We start from the raw sequence: 13487 nt of genomic DNA, 5'->3' as shown, positions 1-13487 counted from the left end.
TACAAAGTACATTATCTTTTAAGACCAATGCATACCAAAACATTTAAAGAATCAAACTATATAAATAGTACATTTTCAGTCCCTTCCTAGAACTGTAAAAGTAAAACATTTCAGTTTAAATAGTGGAGTGAAAGAAGAGTGCAGGCAAAAAAAAATAATAATACTTGAGTACACAAGTAAGCATCCTTGGTTACTGTTCATCAATGCCAGTGTGGCTCAAAACAAAAGTATCGAAGTCCCGAGGTAGTTGGAGATTCTGGAGAGGCTGAGCGATGATTGAAGGAAGGCGCTTGGCAGACGACCTTCATCGTTGGCAGGGTCAAGGTCTCTTGGTGGCGAATGCGATGCAGGCAGAAGGTGGTCTCTGTGCCTGGAGAAGAAACACAGGTGTTAGTATCAATGTCCAGCCCTGTCTACACTACAATACATACATATCTTGCTAATTAAAAAAAACACATGAATAAAGCATACATAGAGTAAGTTATGTCTCGCCACAACTAAGATAGTTACATACTACGTATTCAAACAAAATAATTATTCATTTTATAACTACAACTCAACATTTAAGCTATTGTATACTTATTACATTATTATTTATTTTAATTTGATCAAGATGTGCAGATACAATACATAACAATAATACTTATGGCTATCACATCATGTTTTTTCTGGTGCCTGTATACTTCGGTAAGCTCTCTCCTTAATGAAATAAAAACAGAAAAAAATATCAAGGATAATATTTAATTTTGAATTGTAGTTATAAAATGAATAACAAATTAGACTATTTGGTGGTTTACACATTGTTGGAATACACCATTTGAGTACAATGTAACTATTAACTATGTTACTTATAGTGAACCCACATATCGTCACTGTCAAGCAGAAACCTCGTATCTCGAAGTTTAAAATGTGTTCATTTTTTCGCAAAGTAAAGCCCTACTTCATCATACAAGGCCGTCGCACAAAAGTAGTGAAAACAGTGAACTGTGAACAACAGTGAACTGTGAACAACGCCTCACACCGTGAGGCTGTGTGCTTGTAGATCTGCTATTTTCACTAGTTTAGTTCATTTTTAAAACGATAAATACAAAACAAAAGGTCTTGGACATACTGTACAAGGTTTCCACTCGACAACGATATGCACATGGAGGTTGGTGGTGGTAAATGTAGGCTACACACATATACCATATCACTGGTCAATCAGTTCACTTCAACAGACAACACCATTTTTGTGCGGTACTAACCGCTCCTATGTCTGGCTTTGTGTGGATGAATGAGTGTCCGTATTGAGTGTCCTGATGAGCACGGGGCAAGCTTTCGGGAAAAATAGAAATTATGCATGCTCACAACGCGTCACGTTGGGAACTTGTAGATTGGCTAATTTTGATGAAGAGATTTAATGCAGAGGGGGGAAAAAAAGAGATCTGGACCTGTAATAAATGTGTACTTACCAGAAAGTGGTGTTTGGCTGTTGGTGGCCTTTCCTGTTGGCAGGCATTCTCCTTTGCAGGTTTTTAGTTTTGGCCTCCCGTGCTCGCCCAACGCCGTACTTTGGCAGATGTATTGGAGGAAGCCTTGCATACTCCTGCAAGAAAGTGTGAGATGGGAATAAGCAAACTAAAGTTAAATAGTCACATAAATACAGTACAGAGAGAACAATGTAGTGCCTCAAAGAAATTCCAGGTAAAAACAACGAACCTAGGTTTGTTGTTTTGTCATCTATTTATACAACATGCTATCATATCTAATAAAACATTCTTAAACATTTGTGGTCAACAAAAATGTACTATGTATTAAAATAACAAACCCATGAGAACCATGAGAACAAGTGACAAGTGAGATGTATGTACATACTTCCACCACTCCATCATGGGTCCTCGCTCCTTCTTGGTGACGGTAACCTTCTTCTTGGTGGTGACCTGCACTGGGGAAGGCGAAAGAGAGGAGTCAGTTTGAATCGTCGGTCAAACACGGAAACCAACTCACCTGTGGCTGTTGGGATGCTTCTCCCGGTGAGGCATCCTTCACTGGCAGTCTGGCACCCTCCCCATGTCCCCAGTATCACCCAGGGATTCTGGGGGTCGTCGACCACGGTGCACGTCCAGTTTTCTTGAGTGTCCTGTGTAAGGAAATGTAGATTTCTAACTTGAGCTAATTTCCTTCAATAAATGAAACTGCAGGAAATTGAAGAATCACAGCAGTCACATTATTATTATACTCATTGATTAATTGATGCTGATTGATATTTTGATTTGTTGTTTGTTTAATAATAAAACTATTTTGTCAAAATTACACCGTAGCCGAAATATATCACAAAGTATTAGTATTGTGACCAACAAGTTTCAAATAATAAGTTTGAGTGAATTCAATAAGTGAATGAGAAATAATCTAATAAGTGGAAGATACTGTACCATCAAATATGGTACCTATTACACCACTACAATTACTTGACAGACAGCTTTACTAGTTGCTCTGCAGATTTAAATTATAATTAAAAAACATACCCAATTAAGGCCTATATTATACTTTGGCTATTCAAAAATAGCTGATCTACAAGCTCACAGCGCCTTGCATTGTGATGTTGTGAGCTTGATTACAGGACTTTTACTTGTAATAAGTATAATTGTACCTCCACATTATGGTATTACTACTTTTACTCCAGTAAAGAATCAGAGTACTTCTTCCACTACTGCACTACAGAAATTATAATCCATGTGCTTTAGCTATACATGTACTGTACAGGACCCTCTGGGTCGTACAGGTGCAAATGTACCCCTATGGGTGGAGTTCAATTAAGATTCAGGGTTTTAATGTGTAGTCTGGCAAGTTCACTGAACTTGGTTTATTTACTGCCATCACCACAACTATATACAACAATAATTACTATAAATAATGACATTAATAAACAATAATACAATGAAAACAATATTAATCACTGGTAATAAGACAACAAAGAATGCATAATACAATACAACAATCAAATGTAATTATATACAGTATATACAAGTGTTTCAGTCAATTATTTGCTAATTCCGCCTGCTACTGCGGCTGGTCAGCCATTTCCACAGTGATCCATACAATCTCTGACCTGGTTGGCTGGAGTGTCGGGAGAAGAGCCAGGCCTGAGGCTGTAGATTGGCTATCTGTCCTGTCCTGTTCCTGGGAGGTTTGGACAGTGCTGGTGTGTCGTCCAGGTGAAGAGGTGACTTCATTCTGTCCTGGCTCACCTCCCAGATGTTACTCATCCACTTCTGTTTCTCTTTCACACTGGAGGCTTTAAGTAGAGTCTTGTGAAAGGGTGGAGTCCTTCCTGATCCTGCCCACAGAATGAACGTACCGGGGTCCCCTTCATTGTGCTCAGTCACCCATAAGTCACCAGTCAGTACTTTATTGCTGTACTGGTATCTGGTTCTGTCAGTGGAGTCTTTGATCTCCTTGCAGAAGATCAGTGACCTCTCAAAGAGGAACAGGTGGCGGTAGTGACTATTCCGCTTGAGAGACTTGCGGACGTTATGGAGGACAGAGTTGGGGTTCCACACCTGAAAACGGCCATGAAGCATCAAGTCCCCCTGGACATCCACATCATCACAACCCTCCAGCAAGGCGATGGTCATGGCATCATTTGCTTTCTTGAGAAAGCGCAACATCACCTCCAGGCCAGCCTTAATGTCTCCTCCCTCTCCCTCATCACAGCAACACAGTAGGTCCTTTAGGAGGAGCTGGTACTTGGTGAGCCTCTGTACTGGCTTGATGAGGAAGGTGTCAATAGAACTGGCCCGGCCCAGACCATGTTTCTGCTGGATGAGGTCAAAGTAGCTTCCAGCGTGTTCCCGAATAAGTTCACTGGAGTGAGGTTTGTTCATGAAGTAACTCACATACATGTTGAACTTGTCAGCCCAGGTCACAAAGCACTGTCCCACATCTTCCGGTAGCTGACAGTTGACCAACTCCTCCATGAAAATGTTGCTGTGGAAGTAACAGATATCCTGGATGTTGCCAAAGACAACCTGTTCCTTGTTGAGGATGCCAACAGGTATGTCCTCCAGCACTCCACTGGTCATCTCCCAAAAGTATGTATCCAGGCACTCCTGCAGGTCTCGGGTGTAGGCTTTCTCAGTTTCTAACAGTTCAGCCATGATGCTGTTCCATTCCAAGACAGACAGAATCGCCAGAGTTCATAACATACTCCAACGCCTACTAATCTTTAGGATCATTTTACACTTGACTGCCCCTTTCTTCTCTGCAACCCAGTCAGTTAAATCTACAGTGCTAAAAGCCATAGGCGGCTGCCCACTCTCACCTGGTCTGCAGTGCGGTTGTAGGCTACAGCTTTTGCTGGGTGGAGGTCAGCTCAGTGAGACGTTTTCTTTTTGTCTCCTCCAGTTGGTCTCCTCTAGCCTGTGGTGTGAACAGAAAACCAGGACATTTACTCATTTTAGTTACCAATGAAAGTCTGAGCCTGATCTACATTTTGGACTGTAAGGTAGTGCAGACAATAAAGTGGTTTTCAAAGTGTTCTCCGGGGACCCCCAGGAATCCTTGAAAGGGCTCCCCAGCTACATTAGTTGATATTAGCATCACAAACAGTTTAAATAGCTTTAACCCTAAATACATTGGCTGTTTGAAAATAACCGATCTACAAGCTCACACCACAACGTATTGTGAGCATAGATCTGCCGTTTTGAGAAAAGGTTATTTTTTTTAATAAATAAGTAAGTAAATGTATGGGGGTCCTTGGCAGAAATCTTTTCAGATGAGAGTTCGCAGCCAAATGCATACCAATTTGGAGGTCCTTGAAATGAAAAATACAATGTGCTGTTCCACTAAGCTTATACGTTGTTATGCATAATTGTAAACATTTATAACCAGTTATTTAAATGAGTGCATTATAGACCTTTAAGTAAAGTGTTACCTCAGTTTCCTTCACAGCAGAGCCCTGGTGGTCTGCACACCATCAACAATACTAAGGGAATATTGGTATAATGAGTCATATAACAGTTTATATAATAGTCCTTACATACCAGGCTCCATCTCTAATGGATTCTTTTGGAGGGGATACAACCTTGCACAACAGTTGTTGTGGCTGGCATCTCCTTGGACGTCTGCTGGAGTGCTTTGGTTTCTTGTGGTGATTTCTGTAACATGTTAGTTTTATCAATGGATTGCTCTTGGTCTGATCCCTAATACCCTTTGAGCTGTCCGGCATGATGGTAGCACCTGCCAGAAGCTTGGGTCATTGGGTCATTAGCTTCTCCGCCACTACACGGCGGCAATCCATCGGAGAAGTCCCAATTTAGTCGTTGTCAATTCCCAACTGTCCCCAAGTGTCCTTTCAGTCCTTGTTGCTGCACTAACACCTCCACAGCTGGGGATGTATAAACTACTGTGTGCATCCTCCCATATACACTTGCCAGTAGCTTCTGCAGTGCAGCAAAAAGAACGGTCACTTGATCCAGCCAGCTTTCCACCCCAATTTTAAGTTGCTCTGGGTTAAGAGCGTCTGCTAAATGCTCAATTGTAAATTGTCTAAACACGGCCAATTGTGTTTAGATTGATGGTGCGCCAGGCCAAGCTGGAGGCATCGCAGTTACTGCTGCGGTGGTGGGAAGAGTGCTTTTATCTCTACCACACCCAGGTGCTCCATAGACAGACAGGCTCAGGTGCAAGACGCTACCTAAAGCCTGGCCCCGCAAGACGCCAAGGCCAGTCACCATCACAGGGTTGAAGGGCGGCTCGAGCAAGCCCGCCAGGCCAACAGAGTGGTGATGACACATACTGCACGCAGGACAGACTCCCCAAAGGGAGAGGATGAAGCCACGTCAGTAGAAACCTGTGAAAATACATTAGATAGACAGACACTTTTTTTTGGTTAGTTTTAGTTTTGTGTTTTTTTAGTTTTAGTTTTGTACAACAACAACTAGTATACATATATTTCTAATACCTACAATTATTACTTGGAAGTTAAAAATCTAAACCCTATAAAGTGGTGAAATTCAGTGCTATAAAAATGATAATGAGATCTTAAACAATTATTTCTAATACCAAGTAGGCCTAGTCAGCCAACACAAAACATATTGTTAATATGACCATTACTACTTCATGTAAAACAAAACTATATAAGGTAACAGAAAACAGTAAATGTTCTTACCTCAGCTCAGGTTACACAAATAGCCTAGTGTTTTCTTGCAGCCACAGTACAGCCCATCTATGCCAACAGTCGTTCCCTTTCTGGATGCAAGTCCACACGCACCAGGAGCGATCAGGAGGGAGGCTCGACTGACCAACTTCAACTGGGGGGGACCTCCACCTCAAGTCCAGGGAAACTCCAGCACAGTCCACAACAAACAGACAGATTTTTGTTGATTTTTTCCCCTTATCTTCACAAAAACTATTTCTAATATATATGACAATTACTACTTCATGTTAAACTTTAAAAACCATATAAGGTAACATAAAAAAGTAAATGTTCTTACCTCAGCTAAGGTTACACAAATAGCCTGTGTTAGTCGTTCCCCTTCCTGGAAGCGCGTCCACACGCAACAGTAGCGATCAGGAGATAGGCTCGACTGACCAACTTTGACTGGGGGGACCCGACCTCCAGTCCGGGGAACCTCCTGTGTGGTACACGACTGACAAGACAGACAGATGCATTTATGTATGTGGTTTCTTACCCGTTCGCCACACACCGACCTCTGACCCTACATGGACATCAAGGAGGAAACTCCAGCAAGCCTCAACTCCACTAACCCGGTCTCAGCAGCTCCCGCTATCCAGACTCGGCTCCCCGCCGAGTCCTACACTCTTCAAAGACTTTGTATTTAAGCTCTGCCTTCACCCACATCCTGAGGGATCTTTCCCACAAACTAGCTGCATATTAAGAAATAGGATCTCCCTGGCGAGCCCAGAGCTGTCACCGGCTGGGTCTGCGTACGCAGCTGGTCAGCCATTTCCACAGCATCGGACGTGGACCTGGACGGCTGGACTGCAGCGAGGCCTGAGGCTGCAGGTGAAGAGGCTCCTTCAGGGGTGTCATTCTCTCCTGGATGTTCTTAACCCACTCCTGTTTGGCCTTCAAGCTGGATGCCGTAAGTACAGTATGGTTGTGAGAGGCGGGGGTCCTTCCTGCCCACAGAGCAAACTTACAGGGGTCCCCTCGAATGTGCTCTGTCACCCCCAACTCGGATGTCAGTACTTTATTCACATACCTGTACTTAGTTCTGCCAGCTGAGTCCCTGATCTCCTTGCTGAAGACCAGCGAGTTCTGGAACAGGAACACGTGGTGGTTGCGAACCTTCCGGATTAGAGTCTTGGGGTTCCACACCTGGAAACTGCCATGAACAATCAAGTCCCCCTGGACATCCATGTTGTCATCAAAACCGTCCAACATGGCGATGTTCATGGCATCATTCGCCTTCTTAGGCACACTCAGCATCAACTCAAGAGCATCCGCAAGCTCTCCTCCCTCTCCATCCTCACAGCAAGACAGCAAGTCCTTGAGCAGTAGCTGGTACTTGGTGATTCTCTGCACAGGCTTGATGAGGTAGGAGTCGATGGAACTAGCGAAGCCCAGGCCATGTTTCTGCCGGATGTCATCAAAGAAGGTTCCAGCGTGTTCCAGTAAGAGTTGACTGGAGTCAACTTTGTTCTTACAGTAGTTCACATACATGTGGAACCCATCAGCCCAGGTAGCAAAGCAGTGTCCCACATCCTCTGGTAGCTCACAGTTGGTCAACTCACTCAGGAAAATATTGCTATGAAAGTCATATATCTCCTGGATGTTACCAAAGATGATGTGTTGCTTGTTGCGGATGCCTGCAGGTACCTCCTCCTCAAGCCCACTGGCCATCTCCCACCAGTATGTCTCCAGACCACGCAGATCTCTCACGTAGGCCTTCTCTGACTGCAACATGATGAACTTCATCTTCCGGGCTGCCTTCCCCTTCCTCTCGTTGACCTCCATGTTGCAGTTGCGCAGCTCGACTTTCTGGTCGTCTGTCAGAAGAGGCTGGCATGGATGTTGTTCATGGAGCCTTGAGTAGGCGGCGACTGCGTCCTGTGGCTGGGTGTTCTTCATTGTCAAGTACTTCTTCAAAGTGCTTCTTCAAACCACAACAGTGTACTCAAACCAAAATATGGTTGAAAATGACCCACAACTGTTGCAAACAGGCCTCTGTGTAAATTAACGACAAACAAGCCCCTGTGTGTGTGTGTGTGTGTGTGTGTGTGTGTGTGTGTGTGTGTGTGTGTGTGTGTGTCGTTAACAAGAGCAAACTTACTTACCTGAGTTCAGTTGGTCAAGCTGAAGACTAGGGATCCAAAAAGAAGTGTTATCAAATGTTTGAAAATATCAAATTAAAAGTTGAAATGACCGGTGAAACAACAGCAACAGATGGACGACAGGCGTCGATGTAAACAAGCAGTCAGCAGTAGTTCGTCAGTAACGTCTCTGGTGGAGCCGCTAAGATGCACGTCTGTTCTCAATGAAGTCCAGATGAGCACTGACGTTCTAACGTTATCATCCGAAGAACACCTGTTTGAAACAGGAAGGATGCTCGAGCGCTGTCCCTATTGGTCCGCTGCCGAGCGCAGCGGACCAATAGGAACGCTGCGCGACGCTGAGGCATTTTCATTTGTAAACAACTCATCCTCGCGAGAAAGCCTGGTATCGCGAGGTTATATCCAAACGTGCAAGAGCGTACTTATTATTATTGTTATTATTTGTTCACAAAATGTCCTAGTAGATCTATACTATTTTCCAAAAACGTAACAATTATAATTAATAATTAATAATGTATTTTTGTAGGATTCTGCGCCAATCATTTGCTTCTTCCAGAGTAGTGACCACCGGTCAACAGTAGAGGGCGCTAGAAGCTTGAATGGTGAATGCTTTGTATAAGGTATTTTCCCCCCTTCATAACAACAGGTAGGTCGCGAATAACTTTTGGCGGATAAGTTTGATAATATATAGGAATGGTCCTAGAATATTGGGCTTCTAGTCAGAAATGCATAAAAATGCATTATGTTGAGATGGTTATGTTAGTTTTATTAGGGTTAAGAGAGGATTTGTTTAAGCCAGGTCTTGTGTACTATGGGAAAAGAGCACCTTATGTCCACAGAACAGTCAGTCAGCCTCTGTGACTGGACTCGCAATGGACATAAGGTTGCCTACTGGAAAATAACCATGAATGTAAGCAATCTATGACTTTCTGAAGAAACTTTCAGTGAATTAATTGAGTTTGGAAGTCGTTTTTGCGTGCCATGCACATATTACACACAATCACCACCATCAAGAACAGGGACGTGTGTGTTTAGTAGCCTAGTGTTTGTGTCGCATCATGTTTCCATCATGTGTAGGCTACATCACCTGACAACATTTTTAGGTAAAAACACGTAGGACTGCAATGTTTTTTTATGCACGTGTATTTATCACTGTGCGAGGAAGTTGAATTTATTGTTATTTGTTCACCTCTCTCTCTCATCTGCAGTGCTGCAGAGTATTTTAGATGTATACTAGACATCTGTTGGATCAAACAAGATCAACAGCAGTAAGCTGGTCTTCAAAAGGAGGTAGACTATTATTTACTGTATAGTGTAGCCTATAGAAACCCTTTTACTGTTTTCCTTGGAGTAGCCTAATTCTAATTTAAGGATTTCTCCTACACATTTGGAAGCAGGACAAGCAGAACAAAAAATTACATCACATTTCAAATGGCTATAGTGGATTCACAACACAGCATATATGCAGCCATCATTCACATTCTTATATAGAGGCGACACAGGCTGATCTGATGACCTCTCTCTTTTGTACACACATACCCTCTCTAATTCTTGTTCTCAGGCAGAAACCTTGTATTCAACGTGCTATGTTTTCATAAATGAATGCCCTACTTCAGTGGTTCTCAATCTTTTTTGGCTGGAGTAATCCCTTATACTGATTTCTGAAGCCATGTACCCCCTTCCCCTGACTACTGCAAAATTGACATCAAAAGTCCAGTTCCGATGCCAATATGTTCAAAATAAAACAGCATAATGGCAAATAAATGGCAAATAAATACTGCTTTCTATTAAATAACTGTTACTACTAGTAAAGGTATTGATGTTATTTGGTTTAGAAATGTACAGATGAGCAGGTTCACACAAACTCTGTCAATGTTTTATCATTAACCATAATAGTAAAGTACTAATTCCCATTTTCTAGTTTTTCTGACGTACTCCCTGCGGGGGTCCAACCTATGTTCCCCAGGTTCTATGTTCCCCAGGTTCTATGTTCCCCACTTTCTTACCACCTAACCCTAACCTCACTAAACTAATGCTGTTAGGTGGAATAGATAGAACCTGGGGAACATAGAACCTGGGGAACATAGGTACGGTCCCGCCCTGCGTACCCCTAGGGGTACACGTACCCCCATTTGAGAAACACTGCCCTACTTCATCATACAAGTGTTGCACAAAAGTAGTGAAAATAGCCTATCTACAAACTCACAATAAGGCACATTGTGAGCTTGTAGATAGGCTACTTTCTCTGTATTTTATATATATTTTTAAAGGTAATCAACAGACTGATTGCTCACTGCATTGTTCCCTGTCTCCCCCCACAGCCTTCCAGGGATGCACAGCGGCTGATGACAAGACTGCAGCAGTGGAGGGTTTTCTGCACTACCTGTATGGTGCCATGGTCCGTGATGCCATCTGGCAGTATACTAGCAAGGACCAGTTGCAAGATGTCCAGATGCCTATCGAACGCAGCATTATGAACCACATCTTCAAACTGGCCTTTTACCCCAACCAGGATGGGGATATTCTCAGAGGTAAGTCTAGACCAGCAGTGCCATGCTGATTCAGTCTGTCTCAATTAACAGTGATTCAGTTCCCTCTGCAACTCTTCCTGGCAGAAATGTGTAAAGGTAGCCACTTAAACCCACTAGACCAGGTGTAGGCAACCTTAGGCACAACAATGGCACAGGGGAGGGTGATCACTGGCACACTGCCAGAAGTGTGAGAGAGAGGGTTTTTATTTTAAAATCACATGTTTTTTTTTATGTGGTCAATTAAATTAAGTCACATAATTTGCACAAATTACATCCTGCACATAATTCTACATTCACTAAAACCCTGAACTCTCGAGATAGATGGGTTATTGCTTGAGTCTATAATGATCATTATAACAATTTCCTGACACTCAAAATGTGTCTGAATTTTTGATGGCGTGTCATTAAACATGTTGACATGGCACACTGACTATCTAGAAAATAAAAACATGGCACTTCATTTCAAAAAGATTGCTGACCCCTGCTCTAGACTTCCCTACATGGGCCGCTTTCTTCCATCTACACCAACTTTCTTTGCCTAAAATAGCACATATAAGTTCTCAACTTGTTGCATTGCAGCTCACTGTGAGCTTGTAGATCTGCCATTTTTAGTAATGTTCCCCCCAGAATAGGTGTGTTCAAGTGGTTTAGGCCATGGCTACACAGAGCTGGATATTTCTGAAGCTAGACATTTTTTGTGCTGTTGGGGCTGCAGCCACATTAAGCTGGATATTTCGGCCGCAAAGCTGGATATTCTCTGGATCTGTGTAGACACGGTACCCGGATATCTCTTAAGACTTAACTGTGTGTGTGCTTGTCCCCCAGTGGAGGTCTGGGGACTCAGATTATTTTAGACCTAGATATCTTTCTCGTGTGGACCTAGATATTTTTCTATCTGGATATCTGAAAAACCGGGATATATGAAAAATCCAGCTCCGTATAGCCATGGCCTAAATAGCAGGAGCTGTGTCCTGCATTATGTGTGAGAAAAAAAAATATTTTCAATACAGCTGCTTTTCTGTTTGAATGAATGGCTGTCAAGGGTTAGATATTAAAAATAGGATCTAAGAGTTGCACATTTACACATTTTATAGCTACACCTCTTTTAAGTTGAAATGTGAGAAAGATATTTTTTCCACGTTCATTAGAGGTATTGCCATTCTTTATTTTTGCATTAAATGTGTACTGATAATTCGATATATTATCACTGTAATAACTATTGAGTTTATTATATTATATTGTTGCTGTCGGGTGGAAGCATTTTAACTCCAGAATACTTACTTTTTAGGAAAGGAAAGAACCTGTGTTACAATGGATCCGGTGTACTTATTATTTAGTGTAGCGATGTTTTAAACTTGGAGATGTCAGTTAACAAGTATGCATGTCTTTTTTTAATGTCTTCAGACACACATGGAAAACCCCAGTGGTGACAGAGGAGAAGATCATCCATACTGTACGCCCCCAGAGAGCACACAGCCCTACAGATGATATGTCCCACTCCCAGAGACCTTACTAATTTCCTTCACAGGTCTTACCACGTACAGTACACTAATTAACCATTAAAACTGGTAAAGCATCTATGGGTGGAAACCTCATGTCCAAAACTTTTCAGGATTATAATTCTAAAGTAGCAGATCTAAAAGCTTGCAATCTGCTAATTTTATGGAAAACAAAACATAATATGGAGGTAAGGTTTCTGCCTAACAACGATACATAGCAACATAGGTTTTTTCTGAAAACCGTTTTATTAGGCTTTTGTAGAATCAACCTCACGTCTTAATAGAGTACTGACGTCACTGGTTCATCTCCTGGGTCACGGAAGTTCATTTTCTATGAGAATAACATTGGGTCATCTTAGAATCGTCTCATATAAGAATTGTGGTCCCATCGTTATTGTCAGGGAGGTGGCCCCACAAAACACCCACCAAACTGTGAAAAGATGATGACTCATCACTAAACCATCGTTTTGTGGGGCCATTTGTAGCCCAAGGAATGTTTTTTTTTGTGCAAAACAAAGGCTTGCAATGGATTCAGAATCATGACAAACCTCTAGTTAGAACCCTCACATCCTACTTAAAGCAGATTTTTTTCTGGGTATTTTCCTCCTGTATAGAAAGTCGATAGGAGCCCAACTTGATTTGGCCACTGTGGTGACCCCAAAGGTTGCAAACTCGGGCGCCCTAGCTAAATCATGAGCATGTACTACTGGGCTACATCTGTGCAAAATTGGGCACTTTTAGACTGATTTGCAGGAAATGTATATTTTCTCCCCTTAAGGCCCCCGACTATCTCAGGTTCTGTTCCATTTAGTGGTTCTCAAACATTTTAATTTCAAGGACCCCCATAACTCTTGAGTGTACCAATGGAACCAATTGTACCTGAGTTACACACCCGTAAGGGAAAGGGCCATATTTGAAACCTCCTAAAGGAACCATTAGTGTCCCTGAACTGAAGCCCTTTTCTTTCCAATATGGCTGCTGTGCATAGAGAATATTGTATTGTGCTTAAACAGCTGTTGCCTTGCGTGTTGATGGTTTGGAGAGAGACTGTCGTTTAAGCACACTTTCACTCTGCAAAGGTTTTTCCATTAGATTTTCTGTAGTACTTTCTTTCTATTTTTATCAACATTATTACATCATTTGGTTATCACATTTTAGTCCATGTCAGACATTTGTGGTG

General features: G+C 42.3%; 1 long non-coding RNA gene across 1 annotated transcript; it reads left to right on the top strand.

The window, feature by feature from the left end:
• The first annotated feature begins 9139 nt into the window (after positions 1 to 9139).
• On the top strand, positions 9140 to 13147 carry LOC308288430. Its single transcript, XR_013962192.1, has 3 exons — positions 9140 to 9187; positions 10599 to 10808; positions 12213 to 13147. It is a non-coding gene; the product is annotated as an uncharacterized lncRNA (long non-coding RNA).
• The last annotated feature ends 340 nt before the right edge of the window (positions 13148 to 13487 follow it).

This window comes from Nannobrachium achirus (genome assembly GCF_963921795.1).
Source record: "Nannobrachium achirus genome assembly, chromosome: 7".
Taxonomy (NCBI): domain Eukaryota; kingdom Metazoa; phylum Chordata; class Actinopteri; order Myctophiformes; family Myctophidae; genus Nannobrachium; species Nannobrachium achirus.
This window is presented reverse-complemented; position numbering and strand designations above follow the sequence as displayed.